A 14668-nucleotide genomic window follows, 5' to 3' on the forward strand; every position below is an offset into this window, starting at 1 on the left:
AGACAAAATAGGAAGGAACTGCAGATGCTGGTTCACATGAAGATAGATATTTGATGTTTAGTAGTAAGGAATATTTTGTAATTTTGTATGGTGGTGGTAGGTGTTTTGTTATAGTTTGTTGCGTCAATAGTATTGTAAATAACTGAATAAATTTAATTTTGTTAAAACAAAAGGATGTGTATCCCGTGGTAATTCACGGCAGCTCGTTCGCTGTCCGTTCCCATCCTCTGGTGTAGAGGGAAGTCAGAGCACAGGTATCTGCCACACAGGATCAAGGCCTTGGCCTTGGCTGCCTACTGTTGCCAACATGGACGGCTTGTGAAGGGAAGACCCTGCCGTAGTGAGGGGTGATGGCTGCGCATGGACTCCATCAGGACCATTGCAGCCGCTGCAGGGCCTTTGCACTGGTCACTGGATGACATAGTGGGATTGCTATCCGGGCAGTTCTGCACAGGGGCAACATGGTGGCGCAGCGGTAGAGTTGCTGCCTGATAGCGCCAGAGACCCGGTTTCGATCCTAACTGCGGGTGCTGGTGGTACGGAGTTGGTTCTCCCCGTGACCATGTGTGTTTCCTCCGGTTTCCTCCCACACTCCAAAAACATACAGGTTTGTAGGTGAATTCACTCAAAGGGTGGTGGATGTATGGAACAAGCTGCCAGAGGAGGGAGGTGAGGCAGGGACTATCCCGGCATTTAAGAAGCAGTTAAGAAAGGTTTTGAGGGATATGGACTCATTGCTGGCAGGTGGGACTGTTGTAGCTGGAACATGTTGGCTGGCGTGGGCAAGTTGAGCCCAAGGGCCTGTTTCAACACTGTATCACTCTATGAATCTAATTTGCTTCGGTAAAATTGTAAATTGTCCCCAGTGTGTAGGATAGTGGTCGTGTACGGGTTATCGCTGGTCGGCATGGACTTGGTGGGACGAAGGGCCTTTTTTTTGCACTGCAACTCTGAAGTCTAAAGGAGTTCAGCCTCACAGAGCTCCTGAAGGGTAACAGATACTTTCTTGCAGAGCTATGAAGGATCATGTCCCCACTTCAAGGCCTCTTGAGATTGGAGTGCTTGGGTTCAAGCAGGTTGCTCAAGGTGCCATCAAAGCTGAGGGAGTGTGGCACCAAGCGGGGCGTTAACCTGCTGTATCATCAAGGGGAGATCACAGATCCCTTGGTACTAGACGAACAAAGAAACAGTGAAGTTCTCCCTGAGAGTTTACCCTTCAACCTACATCCCCTGCAGCAGGTTGTCAGGTCGTTATTGCATTGCTGCTTGCGGGAGATTGCTGTGTGCAGATTAGCTGCTGGCCTCCCGACTTTACCACAGTGACCACACTTCAAAGCGCTCTGCATTGCGTGGAAAACGCTCTGAGCGGTGGGTCCGACTGTGAAAACAGGGGCAGAAATCCAGGGTCGTCGTCCAACGGAGACCAGCGCTGGCCGCATGGGGGCAGCACCTCGTCGGCTGGGGAAAGGCAGTCAGTGTTGACTGATTGCAGGGCGGTTAGTGAGAGAGTGTGTGTGTATGGTGTGTGCAGTATGTGTGCATGGTGTGCGCAGTATGTGTATGGTGTGCATGCTGTGTGTAGTATGTGTGTGTAGTATGTGTGTGTGTATGGTGTGTGTAAGGTGTGTGTAGTATGTGTGTGGTGTGTATGGTGTGTGTAGTATGTGTGTGTATGGTGTGTGTAGTATGTGTGTGTAGTATGTGTGTGAATGGTGTGTGTAGTATGTGTGTGTGAATGGTGTGTGTGTGTAGTATGTGTGTGTGAATGGTGTGTGTAAGGTGTGTGTAGTATGTGTGTGGTGTGTATGGTACAATAGACAATAGACAATAGGTGCAGGAGTAGGCCATTCAGCCCTTCGAGGCAGCACCGCCATTCAATGCGATCATGGCTGATCACTCTCAATCAGTACCCCGTTCCTGCCTTCTCCCCATACCCCCTCACTCCGCTATCCTTAAGAGCTCTATCCAGCTCTCTCTTGAAAGCATCCAACGAACTGGCCTCCACTGCCTTCTGAGGCAGAGAATTCCACACCTTCACCACTCTCTGACTGAAAAAGTTCTTCCTCATCTCCGTTCTAAATGGCCTACCCCTTATTCTTAAACTGTGGCCCCTTGTTCTGGACTCCCCCAACACTGGGAACATGTTTCCTGCCTCTAATGTGTCCAATCCCCTAATTATCTTATATGTTTCAATAAGATCCCCCCTCATCCTTCTAAATTCCAGTGTATACAAGCCCAATCGCTCCAGCCTTTCAACATACGACAGTCCCGCCATTCCGGGAATTAACCTAGTGAACCTACGCTGCACGCCCTCCATAGCAAGAATATCCTTCCTCAAATTTGGAGACCAAAACTGCACACAGTACTCCAGGTGCGGTCTCACCAGGGCCCGGTACAACTGTAGAAGGACCTCTTTGCTCCTATACTCAACTCCTCTTGTTACGAAGGCCAACATTCCATTGGCTTTCTTCACTGCCTGCTGTACCTGCATGCTTCCTTTCATTGACTGATGCACTAGGACACCCAGATCTCGTTGAACTCCCCCTCCTCCTAACTTGACACCATTCAGATAATAATCTGCCTTTCTATTCTTACTTCCAAAGTGAATAACCTCACACTTATCTACATTAAACTGCATCTGCCATGTATCCGCCCATGTGTAGTATGTGTGTGTAAATGGTGTGTGTAGTATGTGTGTGTAAATGGTGTGTAGTATGTGTGTGTAAATGGTGTGAGTAGTATGTGTGTAAATCGTGTGTATATGGTGTATGTGTGTGCGTACCATGTGTATAATGTGTATGTGTTAATGTATTTGTGTGTATGTATATATGGCGACCAGCGATCCCTCACACTAACGCTATCCTACACACACTCGGCACAATTTACAATTATATTAAGCCAATTAGTCTACAAATCTGTACGTCTTTGGAGTGTGGGAGGAAACTGGAGCATCCTTGATCTGGATGGAACCAGGTTCCCTGATGCCGTAAGGCAGCAACTCCACCACTGCGCCACCGTGCTGCCCCAGAAAACCCACACGTCTGCCGAACTCCGTGGAAGAGGTTGCCGGAGGTTGCCTTCACAGCAAGCTCCGAACTGGCCTTGTTTCCAAGGGAATGTTCTGGACTCTGTTCTGGTTGGGGCGGGGCGATCGTGTTTGTCATTGTTCCTGACCCTGAAACAAGCACAGAGACGAAAAACAGGGTCAGTGCACTGAGCGTCAACAGCCCACGGCACGAACCAGGCACTGACCACCTGCGTGAGGCTCCGTAAGGTGCCACTCGATCGGCTTAATGAAACATCTCTCTCTCACCCCCCACTCCTCCCCAACCCCACAGGCAGGTACAGCAGGCAGGGAACAGCAGGCATGTAGGTACAGCAGGCAGTGAACAGCAGGCATGCAGGTACAGCAGGCAGGCAGGTCCAGCAGGCAGTGAAGAAAGCTAATGGCTTGTTGGCCTTCATTGCGAGAGGATTTGAGTTCAGGAGTAAGGAGGTCCTACTGCAGTTGTACAGGGCCCTGGTGAGACCACACCTGGAGTATTGTGTGCAATTTTGGTCTCTTAATTTGAGGAAGGACATTCTTGCTATTGAGGGAGTGCAGCGTAGGTTCACCAGGCTAATTCCCGAGTTGGCGGGACTGACATATGATGAAAGAATGGGTCGACTGGGCTTGTATTCACAGGAATTTAGAAGGATGAGAGGGGATCTCAGAGAAACATAAAATTCTTAGAGGATTGGAGAGGGTAGATGCAGGAAAAATGTTCCCGATGTTGGGGGAGTCAAGAAACAATCACAATCAATCACAATCACAATAAAACTTTATTAGCCAAGTATGTTTTGCAACTTACGAGGAACTTCATTTGCCATACAGTCATAACAATAAAAAGCAACAGGACACACAAAATACATTTTAACATGAACCACAGTGACTCCTCCACATTCCTCACTGTGATAGAAGGTGAAAACAAAGTTCAATCTCTCCCTTCTTTGTCCTCCAGCGGTCGGGGGCCTCTAACCTTCCATTGACGGGATGATCTTGACTCCCGTAGCCGGCGGTGAGCCTTCCTCATCGGGGCGATCAAGCTCCTGCATCGGGGTAGGGGATCTCAGCTTAAGGTGAACAGGGGACACAGTTTGAGAATAAGGGGTAGGCCATTTTGGACTGAGATGAGAAAAAACATTTTCACTCAGAGGGTTGTGAATCTGGAATTTTCTGCTGCAGAAGTGCAACCCCTACCACCCCAGCAACGGACTGTTCCAGATGCTACGGTCAGGCAAACGCCTCCGCTGTCACGCTGTGAAAACGGAGAGGATGAGACGGAGTTTCTTCCCACAGGCCATCAGGACTGTCAACTTTTATAACTCCAGAGATTAAATTTTGTCTACACTATAGTAACTTTATTAACTTTATTTATATGCTGCAACTGTAATTCTTTTTCGTGCACAATCCGCAGGCATTGCCACTTTCATTTCACTGCACATCGTGTATGTGTATGTGACAAATAAACTTGACTTGACTTGACTTGAGGCTAATTCACTGGATGTTTTCAAAAGGGAGTTGGATTTAGCTCTGAGGGCTAACGGGATCAAGGGATATGATGAGAAAGCAGGAACGGGGTACTGATTTTGGATGATTAGCCATGATCATATGGAATGGCGGTGCTGGCTCAAAGGGCCAGATGGCCTACTCCTGCACCTATTTTCTATGTTTCAACGCGGAGCAGGGAGATTTAAGCCAAGGGCAGATCCCGATGTGAAACTGCAGGCCCTGGAGGGTGAGCGCACTCGCACACTCACACACTCACACACTCACACAGTGCACAGTCACCTCAGGAGACCCTCTGCCTGGTGCAGGGAGGGAGCTGCAGGCCCTGGAGGGTGAGCACACTCACACAGTGCACAGTCACCTCAGGAGACCCTCTGCCTGGTGCAGGGAGGGAGCTGCAGCTAGAGGAACAAGTGGAGTCACTCAACGGACCAGAGGGACAGGAATGGAAAGCTGGTTACCACAGGAAACCCGAGCACTTCAGACACAGAGGGGGCAGGGGAAAGTTTAGTGCACAACTGGATCTGCTGCGGTTACAAATATTGACAGTATATATATTTATATTTCCATAGATATATATTTTGTGACCTCTGTTAGTAGTTAAACCAGCAAATAGGCCACCAGACTATTTTGGTAACACAATCTACGAGGTACCTCCCTTTATCTACTGGGAACTGCTTCAGCTACGTGGACCTGAGGGTGTTTTGGTTTGCGTTCTAAACAGAACTGAACTGAAATAACTGCAAATTATTTTTGTGAGTAAACCCACAACTGGTTCGAAACCAAAGCAGGTGAGTGGAGATTACCATGATCACAGAGAACAGCAAAGAACGTGAGTGGTCCTGATGGGAGGAAGACAGTGACTCTTTTCCCCTTCAATCGTCAGGTTTAGGTTTATCATTGACACGTGTACTGAGGTACAGGAGTGTGGAAACAAAGCATTGCAGATGCTGGTTAATACACAAAAGGACACAAAGTAACTCAGCGGGTCAGGCAGCATCTCTGGAGAACATGGATAGCTGATGTTTCGGATCAAGACCAGGTACAGGTATATCTACCTGAGAGCGCTTTGATGAAAGATTTGACTGTAACTTTCAAAAGGCAGATAGACACAAAGTGCTGGAGTAACTCAGCGGCTCAGGCAGTATCTCTGGAGAAAAAGGAATGGTGACGTTTCGGGCTGGGACCCTTCTTCAGAGCCGTGATGTTCTGAAAGGTCACCTGTCCTTTTTCTGCAGAGGTGCTGCCTGAGCCAATGAGTTACTCCAGGTCTTTGTGTCTATCTTCAGAGTAAACAAGCATCTGCAGTTCCTTTCTACACTTTTAAAAGGGAGTTGGATGTTTCCTGGTAAGGAAATGGATTGAGGCTCTGGGGAGAGAGGATGGAAATAATGTGAATGTGAGTGAGCTTTGTCAAGGTACAGCACAAGAACAACGGGCCACCAGTCCTCGTTCCGTGCTGCGTTGCGTCCCATCGCCTTCAGCCTCATGGTTCCTGCTGTACGTGGCATCCACACACACCGCGGCACTGCAGGGGTTAAGAAGCGAGCTCCAGTTTTGTGGACTTGGCTCTTGCTACCAGAGGCCGCGAAATTGACAGCTCTCTTAGTCATCAGTAATCGCAGAGACCTGGCACCCAGCAAGCAGCAGAGGCTCACAAAGGAGGCTCCTGTTGCATCGCCCATCCCACCGGCACAGGCTGAGAGAAATACAGGAAGGCCTTTTCCAGCACACTTCCTCCACGATCCTGAGCAGTGACTTCAGATTTCGGGATGTGATTTGGCAGACACGGCTGCCAGGAGAAACAAAATCAAAACAAGACACGAAGTGCACACTGGAGGGTTTGAGTTCCGTGTGGAAAGCCTTCCCACTGCCGGGCCCCAGTGTTTGTTTGGACTGAAGCTTGGCACAGCTTTCCATTGAAGGTCCGGAAGTCAGACCCATCCTGACTGGAAGAGTGCCCGGCCCGTTGCACAGAACAGGCTTGGAGCCGCTCCCTGGGCTCCAGTCCTGCGATCGGCCGTGCCGTGTTTCCCAAGTCTCTGACCAATGTTGGGGAGGGTGGGGGGATCGTTGTGGCCCCGGTCACTTTGTGGAGTTTGCAGGAACTCAGCGGGTCGGGCAGTATCCGTGGAGGGAAAAGAACAAGTGACGTTTCGGGACTTTGAAAATGGATCCAAAACCTGGCAATTCTTGTATACACAATCTAGTATACACTTTTGTATACACAATCTAGTATTGTGCTTATGTATGGTAATTCTTTGCTGAACTGTATGCAAAAAATTTTTTTTTTACTGTACCTCAATACATGTGACAATAAATAACCATTGACCATTAGGTCCAGACCCTTCTTCAGCCATCCTTCAATCCCAAACTTTGTCCATTCCCCTCCACAGATGCTGCCTGACCTGCTGAGTTCCTCCAGCACTGTTTTTAGCTTAAGATTCCAGTATCTGCAGTCTCCATTTGTCCACAAGATAGACACAAAGTGCTGGAGTAACTCAGCGGGTCAGGCAGCACCTATGCAGAAAAGGAATAGGTGGCGTTTGAGGTCGACACCGTCTGACCCGGGCTTCGACCTGAAACGCCACCTGACGAGGCCGGAACTGTATCAGTAAAACAGTGTCAGGTGACAATGGAAGTCAAACTCCCAGCTGAGCCGCTGGCTGTCTGAGTCCACAGTGCTGTACTCTTACCCCAGCTGAGCCGCTGGCTGTCTGAGTCCACAGTGCTGTACTCTTACCCCAGCTCAGAGGGTCTGGAGATCCCAATCCTGAACATAAAGTTCAGTGCAAGGATTGCAGTGCTGTCAGACGCTCTTGCAATAAACTGGGGCCTGCCTGCTTCCTCAGCTACTTGCAACATGCCCCATGCCAGGCTCTCGGAGAGCAACAGCCCAGCTCTTCCCCAGTGACCTGGTCAAGAGCCAAGAGTGTTGATTTGTCATATGTGCCCACAGCCCAACAATGACATTTTAGCTTAGTTTAGTTTATTGTCATGTGTACAATGAAAAGCTTTTGTTGCCTGCTAACCGGTCAGCGGAAAGATTACACATGATTACAGTGTACAAATATACGATAAAGGGAATAACATGAATAATGCTTAGTGCAAGGTAAAGTCCGATTTAAGATAGTCCAAGGGTCTCCAATGAGGTAGATAGTAGATCGGGATTGCTCTCCAGTTGTTGCTAGTATTATTCAGTTGCAGTTCAAATTTCTTACTTGCAGCAGCATAACAGGCAATGCATATAATACAATAACATATAATACACCAAAAAGAATGAATTAATAATCACAATGCAAGTGCAAAAACACCTGAAGACCTTGGTACAATCAAAGATGTCCCTGGAAGTTTGTGGTTGAGGTTAGTGTGGTGCAGTCCTCTAGGATCTGATGTTGATGGGTGGGATGGACACTCGAAGAGAAGGCATGGGCGAAATGGAGCCTCAATGGCTGCCAAGATTATAAGCAAGCACTTGGGAAGGGAAGAGAGTCACAACTCTTCAATTTAATTCCGTTCAGAGATACAGCGTGGAAACAGGCCCATCGGTCTACCGAGTCCACACCGACCATCGATCACCCATTCCCATTAGTTCTATGTTATCCCACTTTTTATTCCACTCACTACATGCACTAAGGGCAATAAAGAAGATAGTTTGAAGTGAAGGCATCGGCTCAATGCAGCCTCAATGGCTTCCAATATTATGAGGAGAAATAAGAAATGCCCCATGATCGGGTAAAGGGCAGAAATGCAAAACTTCCTTCACTTATCTTTTCATTTCTTTGTCTACCTTTCTCTCGTTCTCCCTCAATGCCCAGCATCCCTCCCAACTGACCCACTGCATTACTCCAGCACTTTGTGTCTATCTTTGCTGTATATTTCTGCAGTTCCTTCCTACACATCTTCCAAGTGATTCGCTGCCGAATGAGTTATTAAATAAAAAATAAAACTCTGCTAGAGCTGGGATCCTGGAAGAACAACAGGAAGCCGTGGACAGGTCCATTGAGCAGGAAGAGAGGAGAAGGGAACTCTTTGTGAGCCTCCCTCTGCGACAACCTTCACAGAGGGTTGTCACTGGCGCAGTTCCCAGAGGAAGTGGACGAAGGGAGATTTCATACATCAACCGGCTACATTGTGCCTCTCACAATCAGGCATTTCAGCTACGGGAATACACTGCGATTGATGTCAAGGGGGGACTTGTTTGACTCGCAGTCACAGTCACAAATCATACAAAAGGGAAAAGAAGGATCTGTTCACTCTGTAAAGGGTTGGGGAAGGCGGGCTCCCAGCGGATGGTGTGGTGTGGATGGTAGGGCAATGCAATGATGGACACATTGGATGCTCAATGGCAAGGAGGGAGAGGTGACGCATCACGATTACGGACAGCAGATTGTTTGAAGAAGGGTCTCGACCCGAAACGTCACCTACTCCTTCTCTTCAGAGATGCTGCCTGTCCCACTGAGTTACTCCAGCATTTTGTGTCTATCTATGATTAAGGACATGTCAGGTGCCCAATGGCAGGTGTGTGAAGAGATGGACAAATGATGAGGGTCGGGGGGTGGGGCAAGCGGCGGCGAGAGATAGGTGGATACAGGTGAGGAGGGGTCGAATGACAGATGGAGTAAAAGTGCGGGTGGGAAGGGTGGAGATAGAGACAGGAGATGAGACATCTCCACTTCATCTCTATACACTGACTCTATCCCCTCTGACATTTCAGTCTAGATGAAGGATACCCAGCCCAAAACATCGACTGGCCACTTCCTTTAGACTTTAGGCTTTAGATACAGTGTGGAAACAGGCCCTTGGGGCCACCAAGTCCACGCCAACCAGTGATCGCCCTGTACACGAGCACTATCCTACACACTAGGACACAATTTTTACCAAAGCCAATTAACCTACAGATCTGTATGTCTTTGGAGTGTGGGAAGAAACCGGCGCACACAGAGAAAACCCACGTAGTCACAGGGGGAATGTACAAACTCCATATAAACTACACCTGGAGTCAGGATCAAACCCTGGTCTCTGGCACTGCAAGGCAGCAAATCTACCGCTCCATCACTGTGCTTCCCCAAACAGTGCTTTCTGACTTGCTGAGTTCCTCCAGCAGTTTGATTTTTTGCTCCAGATTGCAGCACCTGCGGTCTCCTGTGGCTGCACTGGAGAGATAATGGTGGTGGGGTGGGGGTGGAGCATTGGGATGATGGATGTGGATACAAGGAACTGCAGGACGCTGCTTTACAAAAAATGACACAAAGTGCTGGAGGAACTCAGCAGGTCAGGCAGTATCTCTGGTGAACATGGATCGGTGACATTTCAGGTCAGGACCTTCCTTCAGACTGATTGTAGTGTTGGGGGTGGGGTGGAGGAAAGCTGGAAGAGAGGAGGGGCAGGAGACAAAAGTACTGAAGAGTTGAGAATTGTGAAGCTCCAGAAACTAATGTAGGTGGAAGATAGACACAAAGTGCTGGAGTAGCTCAGCGGCTCAGATGAATGGTTATAAAAACAGAACTCCATTGTTGCCCATGATGGTTGTACTGCCCTCACCACAGCTACAACCACTTATTGTTCCATGCCGGCTTTCGTGATGTCAAGCCCTTTGTGAGGCATTTTATTGAGCACCTTTCAGATGTCCATAGATACTACATCAGGCATACCTTCCTCATCAACCCTCTCTGCTACTTCACAAACAAACAATCAAGTCATTTAGCTTACACCTTGTCTTTAATAACTCCTTCGTGGTTTTCTCTATTCAATCCACACGTGTGACCGCTACTTCTGAACTGATTTATTGTCTCCAAACATCTCCCCGCGACCTGTCTGTAGTTAAGTGGGGTAACTCAGCAGGTCAGGCAGCACTTCTGGAGAACATGGATAGGTGATGTTTCGGGTCGAGACCCTTCTTCAGACTGAAGTTTGTAGTTGCAGGGTTTGTAGTTGCAGTGTCTGTTGAACAAAGGTGTAAAGTTGGCAGTTGTCCTGAACTCATTGCCGCTTCCATGTCTGTTGGTGTGCAGAGCTTTATGGCCAATAGTTCTTTGGTTTTGTTCCTTCTCAGAACTCACCAGGTGATTATTTGCTTTACCATTCTGGTACCTTGTCCTTATCAATTGCCAGTCCCACTTCCCCTGCCGACTCCAACGTCCCGACCCGAAACGTCACCTTTCCCTGTTCCCCTGAGATGCTGCCTGGCCCACTGGGCTACTCCAGCACTTTGCATCTTCTTTTGGAAATCAGCATCTACATTTCCTTGTTTCTCCAGCAGCACCTCCTTCCTTGGTAATGCCTGATGGATTAATTTAAGGATTTCAGTCACGCACTCTGCCTCTGGAATGAACTTTCTCTGTAATCCTTCATTGCCCTTCCCTCTTCCTGCTGTTTGCCGGTAACATCTTTAGACGATGTTTGAATTCCTTTTCTCGTTTGCTGCCAGTCTTTTTTTATCAAGTTCTTTGTCAGTTCTCTTGCAAACATCCTGGTTCTTCTGGTGTTATCAGTCTGGGATCTGGAATGTGTGCTTTCTCTGCTTGTTAATCTCCGCATCTCTTTGGGCATCCTGGTTGTGGCTTTCACCGCCCTGCCTCTCACTCCCATAGTGATGTCCCTGAACCATCTCCTCCTTCAAGGTTGGCCAGGGTTTAGATTTATCTCTCCCTCCTAATGTACTGTTCATGGGCTGTATCCCATTGAAATTGGCCCTTCTTCGATAGACTTTTGACTTTCCTCTACTTCGTGTCCATCTTCTACGTTTCAAATGTTGACATCACTGTCTTTGAATAGCCTATATTCTTTCTCTTTGCTATTCAAAACATGATAGATGTTGCCTGAATGCTCCCACTAATACTTGCTCCATTGGCCCTTCTCTGCCTCAGTAATTGTCCCCTTACTCACTGGGGTAGAACCTAACTAATCAAGAGCATTTCCATGGCCATGTAAAAACATCCTCCATCTTTATGCATTGATATTATTTTACATCCAGTTGCGTTTTGCAGAGTCGGATTGCTACGTCTGGGGGATGCACTATTGCCTGGCTGCAGTCAGTGCATGGCCTGCGGGCTCCACAGCAGCCAGCCTGAGGCAGGATCGAGGGGCACAGCTGCATCTGGTCTCAGTTCTGGCCAGTGCTCCCAACATCCAGGCATCCACTCTGCTCCCTTTGGCACCACTGCCACCAGTCCTCATCTCACACCATCTGTGGCAACTGCACCCATCACACAGCAGGTGACTCACTGTCATCTCTCCCACTCTCTCTCCCTCCCCTCTCCCTCCCCTCTCCCTCCCCTCTCCCTCCCCTCTCCCTCCCCTCTCCCTCCCCTCTCCCTCCCCTCTCCCTCCCCTCTCCCTCCCCTCTCCCTCCCCTCTCCCTCCCCTCTCCCTCTCTCCCTCCCCTCTCCCTCCCCTCTCCCTCCCCTCTCCCTCCCCTCTCCCTCCCCTCTCCCTCCCCTCTCCCCTCTCCCTCCCCTCTCCCACTCTCTCTCCCTCCCCTCTCCCTCCCCTCTCCCTCCCCTCTCCCTCCCCTCTCCCTCCCCTCTCCCTCCCCTCTCCCTCCCCTCTCCCTCCCCTCTCCCTCTCTCCCTCCCCTCTCCCTCCCCTCTCCCTCCCCTCTCCCTCCCCTCTCCCTCCCCTCTCCCTCCCCTCTCCCTCCCCTCTCCCTCCCCTCTCCCCTCTCCCTCCCCTCTCCCTCCCACTCTCTCTCCCTCCCCTCTCCCTCCCCTCTCCCTCCCCTCTCCCTCCCCTCTCCCTCCCCTCTCCCTCCCCTCTCCCTCCCCTCTCCCTCCCCTCTCCCTCTCTCCCTCCTTCTCTCTCCCAGTTTCTTCTTTTCTTGTAGAAGCAAAGAATTGCAGATGCTGGTTAATACAAAAAGGACGCAAAGTGCTGGAGTAACTCAGCAGGACAGGCAGCATCTGTGGAGAACATGGATAGGTTTCGGGTTGGGACCCATTGTCACCTATCCATGTTCAACCCGAAATCTATCCATGTTCTCCACAGATGAGAACAATGATCGATGGTCGGCATGGTGAGGGAAGGGTTAAAGACGAGGAGGAGGAGGGAGAGGGAGATGTTGTTTTTGCAGGAAGCTGTGCGTGTGAGATGTCTGCCACGGTTTCTGTTCGTGCTGACCCCACAGGCACACGCTGAGACACACACACTGAGACACAGACACACACTGAGACAGACACACACTGACACACACTGACACACAGACACTGAGACACAAGCACACACTGAGACAGACACACACTGACACACACTGACACACACTGACACACAGACACTGAGACACAAGCACACACTGAGACACAAGCATACCGCACACCAACACACACACTCTGCACACCCACAACCCCTACACACACACTGCACACCTATTCACAGAAACACTGTACACACACACACACACACTGCAGACCCACTCACAACACACACACTACACACCCACTCACAACACACCCACTCACAACACACACACAGGCACACAAAGTAACATACATACTGAGATACACTCTGCATATACGCTCAAACACATACACACACAGACAGACACACTGAACACCCACACACAGACACACTGCACGCCCACACACAGACAGACACACAGACACACTGCACGCCCACACACAGACAGACACACAGACACACTGCACGCCCACACACCCACACACAGACAGACACACTGCACGTCCACGCACGGATACGTACATTTGGACTCAGACTATTCACTGTACCTCGGTACACATGACAATAAACTTAACTCAATAGACACACACACACACACACACACACAAACTCACTCAGGCACACACGCACCGCAACAGACACACCTTATACCCACTCATAGAGACACGTGCACACTCACATCCATGTCTACACACACACTCACGCATGCACATGCACACATATAAACACACACACACACTCACAGAAGCACACAAACATACTCATACACACACTCAAACACTGGAGGCCCAAACAGCACACACCCACACACACATATACACATGCAAACATACAGACAAACAACTGTAAAAACACAAAACCATACATGCACACAAGTACACATACACAAACACACACATGTACAACTTTGCACATACAGCCATTCACTCACACGTAACCGTACACACGAACAATGCATACACACACACCTACAAACATATATACACACACCCATACACATATAAACTGACACAGACATACATACCTACAACATGGACATGCACACACGTACACAAACGTACACATACACACACAAATATATACATACCATACACAGATACACACACATAAACACACATACACCAACAAACACACGCACAAACACAGAATACAATCATTCAGCTTGTCTCTTTTCTGGAACATTCTCTCTTGGCTTTGCGCCCGGTGGAATGAAAACAAGGCGTATTTTATCCCCCTCTCCACCAGGAGCACTGGTGGCCAAAATAGATGAAAATAAATGCAGTCAGCCTCTGTCATATGATTCCTTTTTGTATCGGTTTTGTTTTTGTTTCAAGAACAGGATTTCTTGTTTGGATGTGAGAGTGAGCTCAGGGATCGGGGGACTGGCCAATTTGCTTTTGTTTAGCTTGAAGGAAAACCGCCCTGGTTCCAAACCAGCTCGCTGGCAAGGATGTTCAATCCTGTTCCCTTTCAGACGGCCATAACCCTTTCATTGTCAAGGTTCTCCTAGGCGCGGTGTGGGGGAGAGGCGTTCAGGAGAGTTGCGTCCACATCTACAGCAATCGCCATGAACATCCAATGCCTTCACTGGAGAGAGAGGCCATGCAACAGGGTGGTAGCAATATGGGCAACCAAGGGCTTGGCCGGAGAGGGAGGGTTGACAGGGTTGACAGACATTTACGGGGGTATCGTACAGGAAGAAAGAAACCTTGAAGACCCCTGTAAAGCGCTCCCGATAGAGCTGCTGCCTCACAGCGCCAGCGACCCAGGTTCAATCCCAACCTCAGCCAATGTCTGAGTTGAGTTTGAACATTCTCACTGTGATAGTGTTGGTGCTCCTTTCTCCTCCTGTATCCCAAAGATGTGCGGGTCAGTGGGTTGGTTGGTGTAAATTGCTCCTTGTGTAGGCTTGAGGGGTAGAATTTAGGTTGTTGATAGAAAGGT

Source organism: Rhinoraja longicauda, chromosome 5 (assembly GCF_053455715.1).
Source record: "Rhinoraja longicauda isolate Sanriku21f chromosome 5, sRhiLon1.1, whole genome shotgun sequence".
Classification (NCBI taxonomy): Eukaryota; Metazoa; Chordata; class Chondrichthyes; order Rajiformes; family Arhynchobatidae; genus Rhinoraja; species Rhinoraja longicauda.